General features: G+C 37.7%; 2 long non-coding RNA genes and 1 other non-coding gene across 3 annotated transcripts in view; 1 reads left to right on the top strand and 2 right to left on the bottom strand.

The window, feature by feature from the left end:
• Window positions 1-2,867, bottom strand: part of LOC126821165 (uncharacterized) — a 60,628-nt gene extending 57,761 nt beyond the window's left edge. Inside the window, exon 1 of the long non-coding RNA XR_007680279.2 lies at window positions 2,625-2,867. This is a non-coding gene — a long non-coding RNA (uncharacterized LOC126821165). The remainder of the gene's footprint in view (window positions 1-2,624) is intronic.
• An 18,411-nt stretch (window positions 2,868-21,278) lies between these two features.
• LOC126821192 (uncharacterized) lies at window positions 21,279-23,926 on the bottom strand. Its single transcript, XR_007680296.2, has 2 exons — window positions 23,788-23,926; window positions 21,279-21,509 (listed from the first exon to the last, which is right to left on the bottom strand). It is a non-coding gene; the product is annotated as an uncharacterized LOC126821192 (long non-coding RNA).
• Window positions 21,369-21,459, top strand: Trnay-gua (transfer RNA tyrosine (anticodon GUA)). Its single transcript is given in 2 exon segments — window positions 21,369-21,405; window positions 21,424-21,459. It is a non-coding gene; the product is annotated as a tRNA-Tyr (tRNA).
• Window positions 23,927-24,254: the final 328 nt, after the last annotated feature.

Raw genomic sequence — 24,254 nt, 5'->3', positions numbered from 1 at the left:
TTCTTGGTGTGCGGTGCAGCCATTCACAGCGAACGAAGCAAAGGTTGGATTTCCAAATATTCTTTTGAAACATCAACGCTGATTGGTTAATCAAATGTTTGACCTCATCGGCTAAAAGACGTTCGTATGACCCCTGACGCTACCTCCCCACCCACCCTTGTACTTGTTTTTACCATAAGCTGTGATATGTTTACCATCATGTAATCTAGTTTATTTTATGAAGATCACCAGATGTTTGGCATAATGAAGCACCAACCAATCCCTCTCCCTCTCTAAAGATCCCTACGCGCAAGCCAGTTGAAATACAACTGAAAAATGTGTTAGTCCCCAAATGACCCTGTTTGAGTTGAGTGAACGATAAACCCTAATACTTTGAAACAAAACGATTTAATCGTATATAGCTTTCCTTCACCAACTAATAAAGCCTCACCTCTCCTCTACCTCCATCCCACGCCACCAAGTAATGTACTAGTGGAAAAGTTGTACTCATACTCTTCATTGAATTCCAACTGTCAAGGGTTATTTTCCAAGCATGCCTCGGGATTTTGTTCCACCCGAAGGACTACGCAAAAAAAAAACCCTTTTCACCACCAACATGTAGGCTACGCAGGATCTCGGTTATTTCATAATGTCCTAACGACTTCAAGCTGTTCCTTACAAAGCTCTCCGTCGCGAAATATCTCCAGGAACGTTCTCGACCAACAACGGGATCGGGATTTTCCGGTGTGGTTTCTCCTTGTCAGTGGTGCAGAACGGGGCCTAATAAGAACAGCTGTTTAGTCGTTCAGATGGGACGGAAAGCCGAGGACCCGTGTATACATTGGCGTGCACGTGAAAGATCCCTGGCAATTGGAATTCGATATAAGAGTAGGCCATAGTGCCGCTGCCCGGGCAAGATTCCCCTCATAGCACACTGCCGGAGCAGAGCAGTAAGGGGGGGGGGTAATTTCATTTCATTTCGAACCCGGGACATCATGATTATTGAACTAGCGCCTCATTTACTGAGCCACCGCGACACCCGTTATTCGAAATAAGACATGAAATCAACCGAATACATTGTTTTGACTTAAAACAGAGAGGTTAAGAAAGAATCAAAATCATGACGAATTGTTTTGAAATTTATTCCTCAGTAATTCCTGACAATCCATGGAATGCCAGACGTTATAAATCTATCACCAGAAAATAATCAAGATTTTATCAAGAAGTCGTTAATATAACTGAAACTTCATCATGGGAAAATTAGTTTTCATTTATGTAATGCTTTCTTTACCGGGCACCAATAAAGCACTTACAGAATTTAAAATTGTTATTTTATATATTGGACGCATTATATCCCGGGTGGAGCTGACGTGTCATAAAACCACAGTATAGATGTTTTTGAAAATACCAATAAAGCACTTACAGAATTCAAAATTGTTATTTTATATATTTGGCGCAAAATAGCCCGGCTGGAGCTGACGTGCCATAAAACCACATTATAGATGATTTTGAAAACAATAATAATTCAATACTGTTATTTCGTATATTATAAAAAATAATTCAGACATGACAAGAAAATAACTAAAAATTTACCAAGAAGTCGTAATAATAATAATCAAAATTTCAGTGAAAGATAAATTTAAATTTATTATACCCATCCATACCCTTTTCTACAACCAGAATATAATTAAACTTTTATCGAAAAGTCGTCATCATAATGCAGACTACGTTTAGAAATAAGTTCTCTGTTATAATTTAAAGATTAGCTTACACAAGGTAGTGATTTCGTTATTCTAGATGATTTCTGGAACACCAACAAAGTTCATTAAAATCCACAATCTGTATACTATTATGTTATATAAAACTATCTACAACCAACAAATAACTACGGTTTTAATTATAATTTAAACATTGCCATGAGAAGATTAGTTTCCTTATTACAGAAGATTTTGAGAACATCAACACAGCTCTTTATAAAATCCAGTACATTCATTGATACATGATTCTTTAACCAGAAAATAACTCCGATTTAATCAAAAGGCCGTAATTATAATCTAAACTTCTTCACGGGAAGATTAGTTTGCATATATTTAATTATTTATTTAAAGATACATAATGGGAGATTAGATAAGGATCACGATCTTCTTTTATTTTGAATTCAAACTTTCAAATGTTCTTGTACGTGCACACCAATGTGTACACGGGACCTAGTTTTTCGTCCCACCCAAACGACTATACTTTAACCCTTGTCATGCCCTCGCATATATGTAGTACTGTTTTTAGCATAGACGATTTTGAAAACACCAATACAGTTCTTATAAAATAATTAAGATTTTAACGAAACGTCGAAATTATGATTGGCATATCTTCCTGAGAAGATTGAGTAGCATTTCTTTTCATAAATTCACTTATAAAATACAATAATCTTATAATTATTGGAATACTAGTTTGTATTCAGGTAATATTTTCTTTATCATCGATTATTTGAAGAACACCAATAAAGCCTTTATAAAATCCAACACTGTTAAGTTATATAAAAAAAACGTAGCAGGGTATACTAAAAGACCAAACGGTATAACATTCTACACAACACCTGGTATAACTGTTCAATAGACCAAAAGATATAAGTAAAAAAGAGTACTTACCTAGCTAATATATTGAAAAAACACAATAAAATAATTCCTTGTAACATTGTGAATATAAATACTGTTTATGGGTTCTGTGCTATAAATCCTATAGTAGTTCTATTATATATTCCAGCTTACGTCTTTTACGTATATACATACATATATATCACTCCGAAGTCTCCGATGTATATATGTACATATATTTGTATCAAGTCGTACACACCATCTGCCTGCCTATATAACTAGCCGAATGAATGTACAGATTTCAAGTATATACACTCAACACATTCATAATCATTCGCGGAGGCCCCCCAATTATCAACCGGCTAACTTCGTCTATTTACGAAATTCAATATTTTGTTCAGCTATATGCGGTACTGAACCATGCGTACTTAAATTTCTTTCGTTTTTATGGGTTGGAACTTTGTTTTTCAACGTTCTAAGAAATCGTTTGGTCAGCATTGGTCCTGTATCAAGAAATATCGCTAATGTGTATAATACAGAGGAAATAGATACTCGATAAAACATTCAACACGAAAAAAAGGAAACTGGACGTACACGTGTGGAAGATGAGTCTTCTCGCAACTGTTCAAAAATAGAAACGTTAATCCACAGGGTTCCGAGGCCAAACTCACGCTTAATTTAGCCCTAAGTAGATTTGTGTTCCAGAAGTTCATGCAGCTAATACAACTATTTGTTATAATTTTGTAATGTATAAGCTTTTGAATGGAAATGAAATGAAATGAGATGACATTTAACGTCCAACTGCTCCGACTTGGATAAGGAAGACGACCATACGCCATGCAGTGTACTAGGAGGGAAATTTTGCCCAGACAGCGGCACTACGGCCTACTACTTTTATATCGAATTCCATCTGCAAAGGTATCTCGAACCCGCGACCTCCAGGCTAGCGAGCCAGCGTCTTGCCCAGCTTTTGAATGTAATGTGATTTGGGGCTATACAATACTCCGGTCATTTTTCACTTGACTGTTTACATGTGCTGTACGGAGCTCTGATAGTTTTGTTTCCTGCATACTCTTCCTCGCATTGCAACGGTCAAAGATTCGATTACGTATACCTGTTGTGTGGGTAAGCTGTTTTAACTTTTAAAATTATAATTAAAAAGGGTTAGTATTTATGATCAGATGAAGAAGATATTTTTGCTCCAAACATTACCACAGACAACTTGGCATTTAAACTGTAAGTTTCAAGAATAACCTCATACTAATTATTTCGGAAGTCGGGGGGGGGGGGGGGGTCTTGTGGTTTAGTCCTTGGGTGTAGTTTCGATTTCCCGCTTGTAAGTGACAATCAGTAGGCTCACCTGTCCAACACAGTTTCCTAGGGTTTCCTCCCACTGCTAAAGACCCATAATTAAATTGAACCATTCTAGTCCCGAAATGACCTATCTATAGTTTGTGCCGAGTGGACGTTAAACCCCATCTCTCTTTCTATTTGGGAAGACAACATGGCTAACATTTTATTAAAATGATCTATATAATTCTGGAATATTTGTCACAATTTTGAAACGTGATAGCAACAAACCTCAACTAAAGCCCAGCCAAACAAACGAATGCACAGCGAGACAAACACAGGGGTATTGCAAGCCACAACAAAATTAACCTATCAAACCATGTGAATGTATCCGGAAGCCGGTCTTTGACAAGCTCACCGTCCTGCGCCACTGGCAAGGGGGGGGGGGGGGGAGAGAGAGAAATGGGGTTTAACGTCCACTCAACACAAACTAGGTTATTTCAGTAAATCGCTTGAGCGTGGGTGTCTTTAGCAGTGGAAGGTTTCAGGAGGACCCGGAGAAAAACCACGAGGTTGGACAGGCAACCCTACTCCTTGTCACGAACAACTGGGGAATCGAAACCACGCCAGTTGACTCAATGACAGACTTTATGATACAGCGCGCACACGCTAACCATTCAGTAACCCCCCACACACACACATACTGACAAGGGAAGTCACGCCGTATAATCTTGAGAAGTGTGTGGGCCAACAACGAGGGTGAACATGAGTCACCCTGGTTAGTAAGCAACCGTCTTACTCATTGGGCCACGGCGTCTACCATCCCACAAAACAAACCAACGCATAAAGCCCAATAAAATCGACAAATTTTATTTTTGACATAATAAAAGCTGTGTTAATGATTTATTATACCTACTGATGGATACTACATGGTAACCAACTCGAAATAAGAGTAGGCGTTAGTAATGATGTCCAGGAAATACGTCCCTCTTAGCATACAATATGGCATATATCTGTCTTAAACCACCGTCAGACCGGGGTGGCGCCCTTACTGCGCTGCTGCGAGCGTACGACGACCAGAAAATGCGTAAGGTCGCCGGCAAACGTGAACACAACGCAAGAAAATGTCCGCAAAAATTACAAACTTGAAAAAAGTCGCATTCTCACAGCTTTCCAGGTCATATCGCAGAACCTTGGCGTTTGTTTTGAATATGCTCAAAACAAACGCCATGACTCGGCGATCATTGGCGACCATGGAGACCACAGCACGATATCTGGCGTTTCCACTACGCTTTTACCACGCTTATGACGATCTTGACGCGCTCTGAGACCATTTTCTGTCGTCGTACCAGCGCAGGAAGGACGCCACCCCGGTCTGACGGGGGTTTTAGGGCGTTATAACAGTAGGGCATTAAACCCCATTCCATTAATTCATGGTTGCTAACTCGCCAAGGCAAATATGGCCTCGGTTTGTCGATTGATGTAATAATTATGACAGCTATCAAACTGGATCTCATTTGCTTTCATCATTGTATTATATTATTATCATATTATATTCTTGGGTATTGACAAGAGCCGGAATATCAGGGGTTTGGATCCCGACGTGTTCAGAGAAGAATTTTCAATATTTCTCTGGACCGTCTCATACTTGACACGTAAACTGTTTCCAACCGTACTGCTGACAGAAATGAAATGAAATGAACTGTGGTTTAACGTCCTACCGTTCTGCTCGGACTAAGCTATTGGAGGTGAGCATACGACATACATTTTGCTATGAGATAAATTTTGCCCGGGCAGCGGCACTATGGCCTACTCTTAGTTATATCGAATTCCAACTGCCAAGGGGTTTTTTACGTGCACGCCAATGTATACACAGGACCTCGGTTTTTTGGTCCCATCCGAACGACTAGACAGCTGTCTCTGTCATGCCCTCCGTCTTCCACAAATGACAACGGGAAGTCACATCTGAAAATTCCCGACGAATTTTCTCGGCCAACTTTTGATAACAGTCCTTAGCGCCCTAATGAAATGCAATGGGGTCTAACGTCCTATGCCAAAGAGTGTGCTATGAGAGAAATGTTGTCCGGACAACGACACTTATTTAGAATTCCAACCGTCAAGGTTTCTTTTACCTTCACGTCAATGTGTAGGCATACAAGGGGAAAACGACGGAAAATCCCGAGGAACTGTGCCAGTCAATAGTGGAATCGAAACCGTCTTACTCACCGAGCCAGTGTGGCTCCTTCAAATTATAGAAGAAGCTTTACAATGATGCAACACTCACACTACTTAAACAGAGTTTTATCAGAAAAAGCTAGCAGTCGTAATATGAGGTTTTAATTTCTGTAATTAGAATATAGTTTGTTGCTGTCAAACTTCATTAACTAAAACAGGAAACGGGGGGTTGGGTGGTCGAATGGTTTAACGCGCGCGCGTGCAATCATAAGATCTGTCATTGAGTCAGGTAGCGGGGTTTCGATTCCCTGCTTGAACGTGGCAAACAGTAGGGTCGCTGGTCTTTCCCGTTTGTACGTGACAAGAAGCAGGTTCGCGTGTCCAACCTCGTGGGTTTACTCCGGGTCCTCCGGTTTCCACCCACTGCTAAAGGTCACTACATGCAAGCGAATTATTGAAATAAAATTGAACCATATGTTAGTCCCGTAATCCCTCTCTCTCTCTCTCTCTCTCTCTCTCTCTCTCGCTCTCTCTCTCTGTTAAACAGATTCTATTTTTAAGTGTCGTTTCCTTCATCTTATTTCTTCTTTAAGTATAGTTGGATTTTTTTTAAATGTTTTGGTGTAATTCACCGCCAATTAATATAAACAATTAATATAAACAATTAATAAAACAATTATTACAATAATTACTATTATCTCACCATTTTTTTTAAAGTAATATTTCCCTTCCTTGAATGAACAAAACCTACCCTTTAGATTTTAAAACTAGATAAAAAAAACATCTGTTAAGTACATAATGCAATGTTAACAACCGCTTTTTTTAAAGGGGTAACCCCTTTTATTTATTTATTTTTTTAAAGATATATTCCAATTGCTGGAATAAAGATATCGTTATTCAAGTATACTAATTAAAGATACATTATGGGAGATTCGATAACGAGTTGGCAGTTCTCATTATAATAGTTAAAAACTAGATAATGTAAAGGGAATTTGCTGAAAATATCATTCAAATTGATCCACTATGAACCGAGAACTAAGCTGTTGAAATTTCCGACTAGCCTTGATCATCATTACTAAAGTCAGTAAGATAAACAGCATAGTCTCAATTATCCATTTAATCGTGAAGGAAAGTTATGCAGTAAATCGGCTCATAATCCACTAATTAATGTCTAATTAATAATTTAGATAACATTTTAGGCCTAAAGAAAGACCTGCAATAGGCAGATTTAGTTCTCGCATTTTTAATGCATGTTTAAAACGATAATTACTAATAGTATCTGGTCATTTTTTTTAATACATACAGTTTTAATCTTTTAATAATTCTAAGTCAGCAAAAAAAATTAAAAAAAAAAAAAAAAATCTGTTATCTTGATTTTCCCAATGTCATTGACATGTCTCTTTCTCACGCTCTGTCTCACTTTTTGATTGGTTAAAACTAAGAATATTCACTGGCTTCGAACCAGCTAGCAGTTAAGATCCTTTTAGTCAAGTTAAAAATACGACAAAAAAATATAAGTTATATTAATCTACGAAAAAAAAGGAAGTTACATTAATCTACGAAAAAAAATGTAAGTTATATTAATCTACGAAAAAACTGTAAGTTACATTAATCTACGAAAATTAAAAGTAAGCTATATTAATCTACGAACAAAAAAATATAAGTTATATTAATCTACGAAAAATAAAAGTAAACTATATTAATCTACGAACAAAAAAATGTAAGTTATATTAATCTACGAAAAATAAAAGTAAACTATATTAATCTACGAAAAGAAAATGTAAGTTAGAATAATCTACGAACCAGCTAGCAGTTAAGATCATTTTAGTCAAGTTAAAAATACGACAAAAAAATATAAGTTATATTAATCTACGAAAAAAAAGGAAGTTACATTAATCTACGAAAAAAAATGTAAGTTATATTAATCTACGAAAAAACTGTAAGTTACATTAATCTACGAAAAATAAAAGTAAACTATATTAATCTACGAAAATAAAAGTAAACTATATTAATCTACGAAAAAAAATGTAAGTTATATTAATCTACGAAAAATAAAAGTAAGCTATATTAATCTACGAACAAAAAAATGTAAGTTATATTAATCTACGAAAAATAAAAGTAAACTATATTAATCTACGAACAAAAAAATGTAAGTTATATTAATCTACGAAAAATAAAAGTAAACTATATTAATCTACGAAAAGAAAATGTAAGTTATAATAATCTACGAACCAGCTAGAAGTTAAGATCATTTTAGTCAAGTTAAAAATACGACAATAAAATATAAGTTATATTAATCTACGAAAAAAATGTAAGTTATATCAATCTACGAAAAAAAATGTAAGTTATATTAATCTACGAAAAATAAAAGTAAGCTATATTAATCTACAAAAAAAAAGAAGTTTATTAATCTACGACAATTATTTCAACAATATTATAATTTATAAGATCTTATATATCGACAAATTTTTAGTGATTATCATGCATCTTTTATTTTATTCAGGAATATTGCCCAAGTTCGAGAGTTTCTGTACGCCACAGCATCATCGATGATTTACGCAACGTCAATGACCAGTCTGGAAACGGGCAATGACATCATTGGTATTTGCGATGAGGCTGATAGACTGTTGGATGTTGTAGGCCCTGTCGTGGAGATACCTAGCGCATGGCATGGAGAGAAAACTGGATATGTCAGTTAAAGATAAATTTGTTTACACTCAAAAAATAAAAAGAAGAGATACCTTAGAACTTTTATGATAGAACCTGGTCGCAATTTAGCTCTAGAAGTTCAGCCATCTGTGTCAAATAGATATTTTAATAGTTGATATGCATCACATGATTATTTTAAACAACTCAATCATGAAGGAAAAAATGATATTAAATTCGTCTTTGAAAAGCAATAATGTCTCTTTAAAATTTTAAAATGTGGAGGTGGGATGTATGGCTTCTAATATCATGTGGGAAATTAATTTTTGTTAAGAAAAGAAACAATCACAAATTTATTTATTTCTGTCGAAAAGAACTAGTTTCGCTTTGAAATTGTAAAACGTGGAGACGGACCGTATAGTTTCTAATGTATTACGTGGGAAATTAACGTGGAGGAACGAGCACTAATGTCTCTTTAAAGTGTTTAAATATGGAATCGTGCCATATGACGTCTGATATAACATATGGGAATTTATTTATTTTGTTTTTGCTAAGAAGAGGAATAATTTCAAATTTATTTATTTCTGTTGAAATGCTCTAATGCCCCTTTTAAAATTTAAATTAGGGAGACGTTCCATATGTCGTCTAAAATGTCATATGGGAATGTATTTTTTTTTTAAGACGGTAATATAAGGTCAAATTTATTTTTCCAAGAAGGAAAAAAAACCCATTATATAGCGCTATGACACATGCACTTTTGGATGTAACCTGCGACGTATAAATATATAATATTAATGGCTATATATAGTGGTTATTGAATTTCAACGGTTTCCATGAATTACTTCTAGAGTTATGGCTCATTGTTTCACTTTGTTGAGCCTTGTGAACGCTTTATCATTTATATGAATCATTTAGATCAGTAAAGGAAAATGCCTATTGAATTTCTACATGAAGATCTGACCAGTTGTAGCGGAAGGTCGCGTCAGAGGTCATACAAGCGGGGTTTCACCCTATGACGCCAGACATTTGATTAACCAGTCAGCGTTGCTGTCTCTAGTGGGTTACCCACAGTTCCGTGCACCTCACACCAAAACGCGCCGTAACAGTCTGTTTTATTGGTTACTCCCTTACATCTTAACGTGGGTCAACTCAAGTGTAGTAAGACAAGTAAAACGAAATTTTGAACTATAAATAACGAAACGAAATAGGAGCTGTTTTTTAATCAGATTGGACAGAACTCAGAAGTTAGTATCGCCTGTAGACAAATTTCGCGATATATAAGCTTTCAGATATCGTATCATTGAAAGAAAAGCATCGCAGTCTATAGCGGTATTTTGTTCTCTGTAATATCATTACGTATCGCACTCTGGTTGTCTTTCTACTTAATAACAGCATGCTGTATCATACTTGGCTGAAAGCATTTACAGATTTTACATTAAAAAAAATAAAACGAGAAGTGGCTTAAAATTAAAAACTAATCCGTATTTTAAATATACAAACCGGTTTTTGAATTAAGAAAACAAATATAATATTTAAATTTATCGTCGTGACGTCATATAGTGCATGTTCACTTCATTTGAATTTTACTTTGTTCATTGAGGAGCCGCCGTGGCTACGTGAGTAACTAAGTGTTTTTTTGTCCAATCCGAACGACTAGACAGCCTGTCCTTGTCAGGTCCCCATCCTGCGCCATTGGCAAGGGGAAAGCACGCCGGGAAATTCCGATGAACCTTTTCGGCTAATACCGTGAGCAAAACGCGACCTCCAGACCAGCGAGCCAGCGTCTTACTCACTTAGCCACCGTGGCTCCGTGCAGAAATGAGGGACGTTAAACACCAAATCATTTAATTTTACAGGATTGGAATATATTGACTATATAATTCATTGAAACTTCGAATTATTTCCATCGTTTTGCTGGGAGCCACGGTGGCTAAGTGGCTCGCTAACCTGGAGTTCGCGCGCTCGATCCCTGCATTGGCCGAGAAAGTTCATCGGGACTTTCCGACGTATTTTCCCCTTGTCAATGGTGCAGGACGGGGGTCTGACAAGGAGAGTTGTCTAATCGTTCGGATCGGACGAAAACCGAGACTCCATGTATATATTGGCGTGAACGTAAAAGATGTAAGTTGGAATTCGATATAAGAGTAGGCCATAGTGCCGCTGCCCGGGCAAAATTTCACTCATTGGAAACTGTATTGCGTATGCACGTCTTCATTAGCTCAGTAAAGGAGCAGAACAGTCGGGCGTTAAACCCCATTTCATTTCATTTCCTTCATTTAGCTTGATACCCAATGTTCCCAATCAGAGCACAGTCTTTATCTCGACCTAGCGAACGGTCGACCTTTGATGACCTTGCTCCTCGTTTATTGCCCCCTCTATCGGCATGTTTTATGATAAAACTACAACGTGTATTATATATCAAACTGAATAACAGGCTATTTAAATAGATTAATCAGCAATAATAATTAACATGATTAATATATTAACATAGAATAACTCCAACATTTTGGCAAAGATAACCTGAATATTAAAATTCTTTACACTGGTTGACATTATAGATTTTATACTAGTTACTTTCAGTCATTCTTTAAAGGTCAACTTCCTCAGTTAGTTACGTATATAGAACATGGGGTGTGGAGCCAGGCAGGGTAACCTTACTCTTCCGGACACCTGTTACCACTGTTTGTCGTGTATTTTGCACACGGTGAACAGTCCATTTGCTGATTACACTATTTTGCCTTTACTGTTTTTTTTAGGACTTCGAATTTTGTCTAATGGTTTGGATTGTTCGGACTTGGTTTTATTTTATACCAGAAGTTCAATTTTACTTCAATAATTTAACGTCCACTCGTTACAAACTGGCCATTTCGGGACTAACATATAGTTCAATGTTACTTACATAATTCGCTTGCGCGTAGGGGTCTTTAGCAGTGGGAGGAAAGCGGGGGGCCTGGAGAAAACTCATGAGGTGGGACAGACGATCCTACTTCCTTGTCTTTATTCCAGAATAGACTCGAGTAATACATTACTAGCTGGTTCACCACCTGCTCTTGTTTCTCAACTGCAACGAGATTGTTGCCTGGACAGTGGCGTTTCGCCTATAATCTTTGTCGGATTCCCACAACCAAGGGTTCTTTTCAGTGCCCGAGTAGGTGTACATAGGACATCGGTATTTCCCCCAATTCGAACAAATAATAGACGCCGTTCTTTAACGTTCTGTGTCACTGGATGGATTGGATGGGGTGGGGTCGGGGACGGGGGTAGCGCTGTAACATCCCGATGAACTTTCTCGACCAATACCAGACTTGAACTAGGGACCCGTTCGAACCACTTGGCCAGTGAGCCTGTGCCTTTTTAACTTCGTAACTGATCCAGATCACAAGAGCAAGTATATAGTATCTATTGGTCATCGTTACAGTTACATAACACCAACTTTTAAAGAACTTGAATTTCTACCTGTTAGTTATAGAATCCATTTTGGTGCTATACATTCCAGTGTTTTAGTGGCCTTGGCATACTTAAATGTATGGTGGCTGATTGGTATCATGTCGTGATGTCGTGGTGTCGCCCTTCATAAGGCGACAATCCGACATCACGACATTTTAACCCGAAACTACGACAACCCGACAACTCGACATCACGACACCATATAAGTGTGCTCTAACTATCTTATATTCCTGTGAGTGACTTCAGGTCTGTAAATAACAAAGTCCTTAAAGGTACATTAGATCAAATCCCCTTTTACTTTTCAGCCCCAACAGAGTGGAACGATCTGCCACTAGAAAAAAAAAGAACTAGATGAAGTTAAAGTTAGACTGTTCTTGTTTTTGATTTTTGTTTTAAATGCTGTAGATATTCATTATTGTTTTAGATCAGGACATTTCTGGGGATTGTTTTGTATATTGGATGTGTTAAAGTGCTGGAGTTAAGCATGCTTAGCCACTATGAAACGAAAGCAGAATATTTTAAACCTGTTATGTTTGCATTTCTATGAGAGGGGGTCACGTTGGCTAAGTGGGTAAGACGCTGTTCGATCCTTGCATTGGCCGAGAATGTTTATCCAGATTTACCCACGTGGTTCCCCCTTGTCAGCGATGCAGGACGGAGGGCCTGAGAAGGCCAGCTGTCTAATCTTTCGGATGGTACGAAAAACCGAGGTCCCGTGTACACATTGGCGTTCACGTAAAAGATCCCTTGGCAGTTCGAATCCGATAAAGAGTAGGCCGTAGTGCCGCTATCCGTCACACTGTATGGCGTATGCCCGTCTTCATTATCCCAGTTCGGAGTAGGACAGTAAGAAGTTAAGCCCCATTTCATTTCATTTCTATGAGGCGTCACCTTTTATTTTGATGCTTGACTTATTTTATATAAAGTTTAAGTATTATATCCTATCATTTCCTATAATGTTTCCGATATATCGCAAGTACTTTATACGTGTCTGTCACTAAAAACAACCATTTATAGGAAAACAATCACCTGTTTGTTATCGCTTCGATAAATATTTGAGAGAGAAAGAGAGAGACTTACATATGGTTCAATATTATTTCAACAATTCGCTTGCGCGTACGGGTCTTTAGCAGTGGGAGGAAACCTGAGGACCCGGAGAAAACTCACGGGGTTGGACACGCGACCCTACTCCTTGTCACATACAACCGGGGAATCGAAACCACGCCACTGGACTCAATGACAGACCTTATGATGCAAACCGCATGCGTTAACCATTCTGGTATATCAGTTAGTTAAACATACATTATGCAAGAGCTAAATCTGTCTATTGCCGGTCTTTCTTAGGGCCTGGAATGTTATCTAAATTATTAATTAGACATTAATTAACCTATCCAGAACATGATCAACTCTAGATGGCATCACTAGCCTGCGATCTTTAGTGGATTGTGAGCCGATTTACTGCATAACTTTCGTTCACGATTTAACGATTAAATGGATAATCGAGACTATGCTTTTCGTCGTACTGACTTTAGTAATGATGATCGAGGCTAGGCGGAAATTTCAACCGCTTAGTTCTCGGTTCATAGTGGATAAATTTGAATGAAATTTACAGCAAATTGCCTTAACATTATCTAGTTTTTAAACTATTATAGTGAGAACTGTCAACTAGTTATCGAATCTCCTATAGTGTATCCTTAAGCCAGTCTAGTTGACTATTTATTCATCAACTTGTGGACGTTGATCTTGGTCTAGTGTTCATAGGAAGTCAAGCGGTAAGTCGGACAGAATCAGACGTATTACATCCCTCTACATTCACAAGAAAACGCAGAGGAGGTGAGCAATGTCACCCCCCGCCGAGCACATCTTTAATAAGTGCCACCTTTTCCACAATCAACCCTCTCATTCAATCGTGCGGTGACAGTTCAACCACATTATTAATATTGTTTGGTTTGGTTTTATTTGGTTTTATGTATTTTTTTATATGGTCTTGGTAGCCGTTCTTATCTGCTGGCTACCTCTGAGGAAACAGTGATGTATAGTGGGACCTTTAAGCGTTCTATCTATCCTAATTAAAACCTCATGTGTAGTTGGACCTTTAATTTTTCTATGTACTTACTTATATGTAATAATTGTTCTAATTCAAACCTCATATAATTTTTTCTTGCAGACTGGGGAGAGTGTTCTACTTAAATGAGTTTTACAGACTACGTTTATCAGGCAGGCTATACTCTAGAGATGTGACACCGTTCTTTTTGATGACGTATCTTACTTATCTGTTGAACGTATCACAGTACATTTAACTGTTATATAAAGAACTTATATAAAATTGAATGCCGTAATTACGACATGGATGTACGGTTAAAGACACATTATGGTAGATTAGATAAAGAGGTGGCATTTCTCACTATAATAGTTAAAAACAAGATACTGTAAAGGGAATTTGCTGAAAATTTCAATCAAATTGATCCACTATGAACCGCGATTTTAGCGATTGAATTTTCCGCCTAGCCTCGATCATCAGTTCTTAAGTCGGTAGGATAAAAAAAACATAGTCTCGATTATCCATTTAATGATTAAATTATGAATGGAAGTCGAACAGCAAATCGGAACCTAATCCAATAAACATTGCAGGCTAGCGATGCCATCGAGAGTTGATTATGGTCTGGATAAGTTAATTAATGTCTAATTAATAATTTAGATAACATGTCAGACCTAAAGAAAGACCTGCAATAGGCAGATTTAGCTCTTGCATAATGTATGTTTAAATTGACTAAATCTCTAATTCAATAGTATCCATAATCGTCGACATTAATTAGAATTTAACTTTCGTCTATTTCTATTAATATTTGATGATGTTATCTTATCGTGAAAATATGGGTTCCTCATATCCAATCTTTAGGAATTACAATATACATATCCATAATTGTCGAAGTTAAAAACACAATTCATAATCTAATATTGGTCAGTAAACGCCAATAAGAGCTACGACATCGATTTCGAGACCCCTGCTGCTTCGTAACTATTAGTGGCCATACTCCAAACCGGTGATTCTTAACCAAGTGTGCCGCGAGATCTTACTTAGTGTTCCACGAAATTATGAACGGCACACTAAGAAAATGCGAAAAACCACGTGATCCCAATTGAGTATTCATTGGTGACTACTTGTAAGTTCATAGCTGTGTTTTTCTTTATTTAGTTTGAGTTATTCTATGTGTCTATCACTAGTCTGTGTCTACAGTTGTATACCTAATGACTTACCATGTTTTTATTTTGCAAAATTAAAATATTTTTCATATATATTTATCCAGGTGTGCCGCTATTTTTTCATGCGTTCCAATGTGTGCCGTTGGCAAAAAAGGGTTGAGAACCACTGCTCCAAACGTACATTGGAGGGGGGGGGGCATCACCGAGAGAACTAACAGGGACTAACTGGTTAGGGTTAGCATGTCGAAAAAGTATATCGAGACTTCCGAAATTCCATTTTGGGACTTCTACCGCTTCGTAATCCCTAGTGTTCATAGTTCAAACATATATTGGGAGGGGGTCGATCAACTCATTGGTTAGGATAGCCTAGTAGTCTAGAGTTTAGCGCTTCAAGCTCTAGGTGGCCCGTAACCTCTGGCTTGCGTTCGTTGTTTCGATGCCTGGTGTGAGCGTATGTGGCTTGGAGATAGAGGTGCCTTCTCAACATCTGGGCTTACACCGGTTTTCTCCCACAGGAAAGAGCCTTCTCAACCACTGTACATGCGCTAAGATGAGAACAAGTGTCTGCGATATCTCACCTTCGGTGGAAGCGGACGTTAAATACCAAGTAGAAGAAGAACAACAACAATCCGTCGCTTAGGGAACTCAAATTCTGAATTGGGCGGTTTGGGGATTAAGGTTAAAAACAGATATGATCTAGACGTCATACTTTTGTTTTCGTGACCTCTGCTGCTTCTTAATCAGTAGTGGCCATAATCCAAACGAAGAATGGCGGAGGGGATCAATCACCTAATTATTTGTCAAAGTAAAGGGTCTGAACTGGGCGGATTTAGGGTTATGGTTTTAAAAAAAAATGAGACGTCATACATTCATTTTCGAGACCCCTGTTGCTTTGTGATGAGTAATAGCCATACTCCAAACGTACCTTGGAGGTGGGAGCACCTCATCAGTTTGTGAACTAAAATATCTGAATTGGGCGGTTTTAGATTCCGTTCAAAAGGCGGGTCCTGGTTAATTTAAGGTTAATTTTGATATTATATAACACGAATTAAAATTTATTTGTGAAAGTTTAACCAGCCCAACCCTTGTAAAATCTGTCCTCTGTACAGTTTAAAGGAGCTAAATCACTAATATTTGGGACCTAGAAATTGACACTAATGGGTCGCTACGCATATAATAATAATGTAATATGAATATATATAAATTGATTTACATTCAATGGTTTCTGTTTTCACTTTAATTTCAAATCAGTTATGTTCGGCGAAATACGCGAGAAGTCTCAATTGAATGGTAATCTCTAACGTCCGGATATTCAAGTCTACACCTTTAGTATTTATTGCGCATTTTCTCCAGATAAGAATATCGCGCCACCGTTTAACATGACTTGTGGAATATGTCTAGCCTCTTTCTTAGAGTCCCTTATTACAAATGGCGCAGAAACGCATATCGTGTACCAGTGGTAAAATGTTTATTTTGTCTTAAATATTGGATATCAGAAGCCCATCATTTTCCGGAAAGATCAAGGCATCAATGTTGATTTAAAATGACAAATAATTCGTGTTTTCAATGTCGAAGACTTTGGACGATAATGAGTTAGAGACCTAGCTACTTTAAATGTTAATAGCGCTATGGATAATACTAAAGAAAAAAATATTATACAGTAGACTACATAATTATAATAACTATTAACTCTCATGTTAAAATCCTCAATTACTTGTACAGTCAATCTCATAGGTTGCTTAAGTAATTAACAATAATTATTGAAATTAACTTTGAGTGCGTTTCGGTACAGATGTTAATATCATTAGTACTAATCAGGTGTATTTGGGTAGATATGACATATCGGCACAGATGTGAAAAAATGGAGAGAGAGAGAGAGGGGGGAGAGAAATGGGGTTTAACGTCCACTCGACACAAACTAGGTCATTTCGGGACTAACATATGGTTCAATTTTATTTCAATAATTCGATTGTGCGTAGGGGTCTTTAGCAGTGGGAGGAAACCGGAGGACACGAGAGAAATGGGGTTTAACGTCCACGCGACACAAACCAGGTTATTTCGGGACTAACATATGGTTTAATTTTATTTCAATAATTCGATTGTGCGTAGGGGTCTTTAGCAGTGGGGGGAAACCGGAGGACACGAGGTTGGACAGGCGACTATACTCGACCCAATGACAGACCTTATGATACAGCGCGTAGGTGCTAACCATTCGGCCATCCACCCCCCTTCCCCAACCGCAGACGAATTGACTTATACCCGCCTTCATTCAACTCTATTCGCTTTCTTTACTTCAATAAAAAAAACTGTTTTTCTTTCATCAATAGACATGTTGGAATAATAAAATAATCAAGTTATGTGTGAAAAGTATATATAGCTACAAATGTCATTTGCATGGAATTAATGTCAACCTCGTATCTAATGCCAAATAGGAGCGACAAGTCCGGATCGTAGTTTTACTGGGGTGGGTCCATTAATTCACTTATGTATTTTAAATGATTTAATACCCAAATATTTATAATACCCCCATAGAGTGAAAGGCGTGGTTTCACCTTGAAAAGTGTCTAGTCGTTAGGATGGGACCAAAACCCGAGCTCCCCTGTGCACGTCCGCGTGCACGTAAAAGAACCCTTGATAGTTGGAATTCTTAATAAGAGTAGACCGTAGTGCCGATATCCGGACCAAATTTACCTAATAGCACACTGTATGGCGTATGTTCGTCCTCATAAAACCAGTCTCTGCGGAAGTAGTACGTTAAATCCCATTATATTTTACTTAAAGATACATTATGGGAGATTCGATAACGAATTGGCAGAGCTCACTATAATAGTTCAAAACTAGATAATGTAAAGGCAATTTGCTGAAAATTTCAGTCAAATTGATCCACTATGAACCGAGAAATAAGTGATCGAAAGTTCCGCATAGCCTCGGTCATCATTACTAAAGTCGGTACGACAAAAATCATAGTCTCGATTATCCATTTAATCGTTAAATCGAGAAGGAAAGTTATGCAGCAAATCGGATCATAATCCAACAATTATCGCAGGCTAGCGTTGACATCGAGAGTTGATTATGGTCTGGATACGTTAATTAATGTCTAATTAATAGTTTATATAACATTTCATGCCTAAAGAAAGACCTACAAAAGGCAGATTTAGCTCTTGCATAATGTATGTTTTATAATAATAATAATAATAATATCGTTATTGATATAGCGCGTTAATACTAAAAAACAGTTTCTAAGGCGCTGATGGTTTTAATATTCATATTCACAGATCAGGGTTGTGAAACAAGAATGTCTTGGGATTTAAAATGGCCCACAGTTGGTAAAATTGACTGTGGTAGTCCATTCCACAGTAAAAGACCAATATAAGAAAGGGCATGTTTTCAAAGTTGTAAGTTAATAACTGGAGATTTTAGAAGATATTTTTCTCTGAGAACGGAAATTTCTGCTGGTAGTATAGAGTTCTACAAGATAATTTATACATGCATTCTAAATGTTAATTACCCCATCTCAGTCAGAATAAGACCACCCCCTTGTATTTATTGGAAACAGACCACTGACTAATAACCTACAACCTATTACAAATACTTATACAAATATAAACAAAGCTTTTAGTACGTGTAGTAATTACTAACGTGGTATTAAGCAATATACTCATACCATATGGTATACGTTAAATTATAGGTTATTTTACTCTCTAACCTCGGGGGGGGGGGGGGAATGGATGGCCGAATGGTTAGCACGTGCGTGCTGTATCATAAGGCCTGTCATTGAGTCAACTGGCGTGGTTTCGAATCCCCGGTTGTACGTGACAACCTCGTACCTCTACCCATCCACCGGTTTCCTCCCACTGCTAAAGACCCTACGCGCAAGCGAATTATTGAAATAAAATTAAACCATATGTTAGTCCCGAAATGACCTAGTTTTTGGATGTTAAACCCGATTTCTCTCTCTCTCTCTCTCTCTCTCTCTCTCTCTCTAACCTCTGGTCATATTCTCTCCAGTTTACTTTCAAATTCTTATTTGGTCTAAACAATCATTCAAATCCCTCGATTAACCAACATCATAATTATTTTAAACATACATTATGTAAGAGCTAAATCTGCCCATTGCAGGTCTTTCTTTAGACCTTAAATTTTATATAAACTATTATTCAGACATTAATTAACTTACCATGACTATAATCGTTTATTGATGCCATCGGATGTCTGCGAGATAAGTATATTTAAATACTTTTTGTGGTCGATTCGGTTACTGTATAAATGGGTTGGATAATCAAGACTTTGTTTCTTATTGTAACAATGGTAGTAATGATAACCGAGGCTAGACTATAATTTTATCACAGATAGGGAGGTAATTTGACACGGAAATTTTCAGTATATTCTCTTGCCAGTATCTATTTTGTAACTATTATAGCGAGAACATTTCGCTCTGTAACTGAATGTATAAATGACAATCGCGACAAAAAAGGTGTTTCAAGCGAGGCTACAGACAGAAAACCCCTCTGCGAATATCTGGTATTTCTAAATGCACGACTTGATAACGAATATTGCTCAGTTTGTCACTATTTGAATGAACCCTTCATTAAAGCTCGCCACGTAACTTTATATGCGATATGCCATGGTAATGATTTCATTAATTCTGTATGAATTGGTGTAATGTCTTATTCAGCAAATCAGTGATTATTCTACAGTCTAGAAATTACCCCAAATTTGAACAGTTAAATTCTATTTCATTTTATGTAAAATTTTAAAGTGACAATGTTCTTACCCAATGGATATGCCACAAGATATTAAAAGGCAGTACGTTTATAGCTTTATCGATGTATTGCAAATTTCAATCCTTGAGTGTCACTGGCATGTTGAGGATGGTGTATCTTTCTTCATTTACGAGTAGCAAATTTATTTTGAAATTGTCAGCAACCCGATTTGATGTTTCAGTGGTAGATGTGGGATCTAGCCACTTTAAGATATTGAATAATGGCTACGGATGGATGGTCCGGTATAGGAGCTGAATATTCTACTATGCCATTTGGACTTGGGCTCCATGACAGATTAATCCCTCTCTTTAGAGCAAGCCTATATCCCTGTCCACCACTCGCACCCACCCCTCGCCCGATACCCACTCTGCAATCACAATTTGTGTTGACTTTTCGGTCTGGAATTAAACGTAAACAGTCACGGACATACGCCATACAGTGTACTAAAAGAGAAATTTTGTCGGAAAGAGCTACTGCGTTAAAAAAAAATCGAAAATGCTAACCTCCATCAATATTTGTAATAAGTGATTGTCACATTGAGCTCTTTGTGGTTATGAAATGTTAAATAAAATTTCTATAGGCCAAAACAGTTCATGGAATTGATTCAATAGGGATACATTTACTGGTCTGATCCCTGTTAGTAGTAAGATATTAAGAGTTGTCTCCCTTGAGTCCCTTATAGTACACGAACAGTTACTGTACGAGTATCAGTAAAACTGAGAACAATTGACGGTTTAAATTCACAATTCTAAACCACTAATTGAAATGATTTCTCCAACTAAAGATTTATCTGTATTTTAAAAAAGCTTAAAGGTGACAATAGCCACGAGTGTGTTATAATTGTTAGAATTTCATTAAGTGATTAAGCTATAGTATTAGTATAGACTTAAAAAGGCTGTGTGTGCATTTATTTATCGTCATACTTTTAAGATACATTTCTGTGTATAATACCCTTGTTTCCTAAGTTATTGGCATGTTTAAGAAAATTATTTACGTATATTTAACCTCGAGCAATAATAGCCTACACTTTGATTATCGTCTCGAGACAACACACACGCTGCTCTAACTCAGACATGCGCACTAGCATTGATGTGTTAATAATATTTGTAAACATTCTGTTACCGTGTTGAGCCAAATGGGTTTTGAATGTCATGGATATTATAAGTATAATTTAAGATCGCTGTTCAGTGACAAAACAACTTGTATTTTGTGAAAATGCAACTAATAATACTACATCAAGGAATGGCTCGATAAATTTTCCAGCTGATGTAACCCGACGATAGCTCAGTTGGTAGAGCGGAGGACTGTAGTGGTTATCGAAATCTGTCATCCTTAGGTCGATGGTTCAAATCCGTCTCGTCGGAATTTTTTTTTTTTTTTCTTTCATTTTTTTTTCTTATTCTGTAACGAGTTTCTGTAAAATAAATTAATGAAACATAATGATATTCAAATTCATTACATATTATATAGCAAGTGCAGGGGGCCACACCACACACAAACAATTACACAAGACAAGCGTATAGCATAAGTTCGATCCCTGCATTGACCGAGAAAGTTCATCCAGATTTTCCGGCGTGGTTCCCCCTTGTCAGTGATGCAGGGTTGAGGGCCTGACAAGGACAGCTGTCTAGTCGTTCGGATGGGACGAAAAACCGAGGTCCCGTGAACACATTGGCGTGCACGTAAAAGATCCCTTGGCAGTTGGAATTCGATATAAGACTTAAAAGAGTAGGCCGTAGCGCCGCTGCCCGGGCAAAATTTCCCTCATAGCTCACTGTATGGTGTATTCCCGTCTTCATTAGCCCAGGTTAGGAACAGAACAGTAGGACGTTAAACCCCATTTCATTTCATTTCTGTATAGCATAAGCTACATTTCGCTCATTTAGGCAAACGTTAGATGTTTTCCACAGTCTGTAATATTATTCTACACGGCATTGTCGGAACTGAATTTTGTAAGTCAAGTAATGCACACAGGCCAGTAACTAGGGGTGGGGTGGGGGCGCAGGGTGGGCGAACCCCCCCCCACCCCCCATGTACAAATTATGATCCCCCTCCTCCTTGTTAAAATATCGTCGACCATAAAAACAATAGATATACATTGTCCGTCAAGTTTACGGCACCCCTGAGAACACCTCCCGCCCTCCTCGTTGCTCTGAGCTAGTTATGGCCCTGGATGCACAATCTTCTGTTTAAATGAAACGAGGTTTAACGCCCTACTTTTGTTAACCGACTGGGGAAATGAGGCCTGTTTCGAATTCTAACTGTCAATGTTTATATGGAACCTCGGGTTTACGTCCCATCCGAACGACTATACGTCAACCCTTTACCACTGACAACACTCGGCAACTGCAGCTTAATTTTAGTAATGATACCATATTCAGAACAACACTATATGGAGGTCAAGTGCACCGTTAACGTGCACGTAAAAAAAATCCGTGACAGTTGGAATTCGATATAGGCCTCGAATCTGCTGCCCAGACACAATATCCCCTATAGCACTGAATGACATACGCCCGTCTCGGTGTAGGATAGTGGGACCTTTATCATAGCCTATACTATACTATAGTTGTCGTAGAGGCGGTACCAGATGACGATAATGTGACTTTGGTGTAAAAGTAATAATGGAACACATGAAGTTTTTTCATATTAATTAACATCATTTCCCTTATTGGCGAAATAAATGAAATGAAATGGGGTTTAACGTCCTACTGTTCTGCTCCGAACTGGGTTAATAAAGACGGGCATCTGCCATAGTGTGCTATCGGGGAAATTTTGCCCGGACAGCGGCACTACTTACTCTTATGTCGAATTCCAACTGCCAATGGATCTTTTACGTGCACGCCAATGTGTACACCTGACATCGGTTTTTCGTCCCATCCGAACGACTAAATAGCTGTCCTTGTCAGGCCCTCCGTCCTACATCACTGACAAGGGGGAGCCACGCCGGAAAATCTGGATGAACTTTCTCAGCCAATGCATGGATCGAACACCCGACCTCCAGTCTAGCGAGCCAGCGCCTTGCCCAATTAGCCACTCTTATTGACGAACAAGATAATTGGAATCAATCAAAACAGTAGGCCGTCCACATTTCCTAACCCTTTCTTTAACAGCTTAATCATATTGAAACAGGGTGATGTTCATTTGACAATTATCATCGGGATTTTCCGGCGTGGTTTCCACTTATCAGTGGTGCAGGATGAAGGGCCTGGCAAGGACAGCATTCTAGTCGTTCGGATTGTACGAACAGCCGAGGTCCTGAGTAAATACTGGCGTGTACGCAAAAGATCTCTTTGCAGTTGGAATTCGATATAAAAATCGGTCATAGCGCCGCTGTCCGGGCAAAATTTCCATCATAGCACACTGTATGGCGATGCATTAATAATTAAGCAGTAATTACAGTATATTCCATAGAATTGTGACCCGTATATTCCAGTTCAATTACTTAATGCCATTCAAACAATTTATAAGACATCAGGGCCCTGTTTCACGAAATTTTAACTAAAGATAAAATCCAAATTTTAGTAGATACTTCAATTTTGATTGGCTAAGGACTAATATCAATCTAATATTATCCAATCAAATTACTAAAATTTGGATTTTATCTTAGTTAAAATTTCGTGAAACAGGCCCCCGTATGGAGATGTGGCAGTTAAACTCATCGGTCAAATACGGAAAAGAGAAGGAATATATACTTAATTATATTGCAACTGGATGATGCTTGTTTCACAAATCAACTCCTAAATCCATGGTGGAAATACAGTGCTTATTACTGCTAATATTATACGTTACGTGTCCTGTGTGAATTAGCTGTATTCTTATGTAACCTACCATGAAGGAATCCAAGTCTTCTGTTCGATAGAGCTTGAGAAATATTAGGCCACAATAAAACATACCCATGCTTACGGTTACCAGGGCGACCATATTTTTTAGCAGACATCGCCGACCGTAAACTTTGTTTCCACAATTCCCAACCCTACGACTAATTTCAACACTGACATTTCTGTATTATATTGAAGAACCGTACTCAGTAATTAAGCCCAAAATACCAATAATACGTAATACAAACGTCACAAAAAAAAAGATACAAATAAATTCCGACCGAACGGCACCATTTTGCCTGGCCAAATAGACCTACATGTAACCATAAACACAGGTATAT

Source organism: Patella vulgata, chromosome 1 (assembly GCF_932274485.2).
Source record: "Patella vulgata chromosome 1, xgPatVulg1.2, whole genome shotgun sequence".
Classification (NCBI taxonomy): domain Eukaryota; kingdom Metazoa; phylum Mollusca; class Gastropoda; family Patellidae; genus Patella; species Patella vulgata.
Note: the sequence above shows the minus strand (reverse complement) of the source record. Positions and strands in the feature narration are given on the sequence as shown.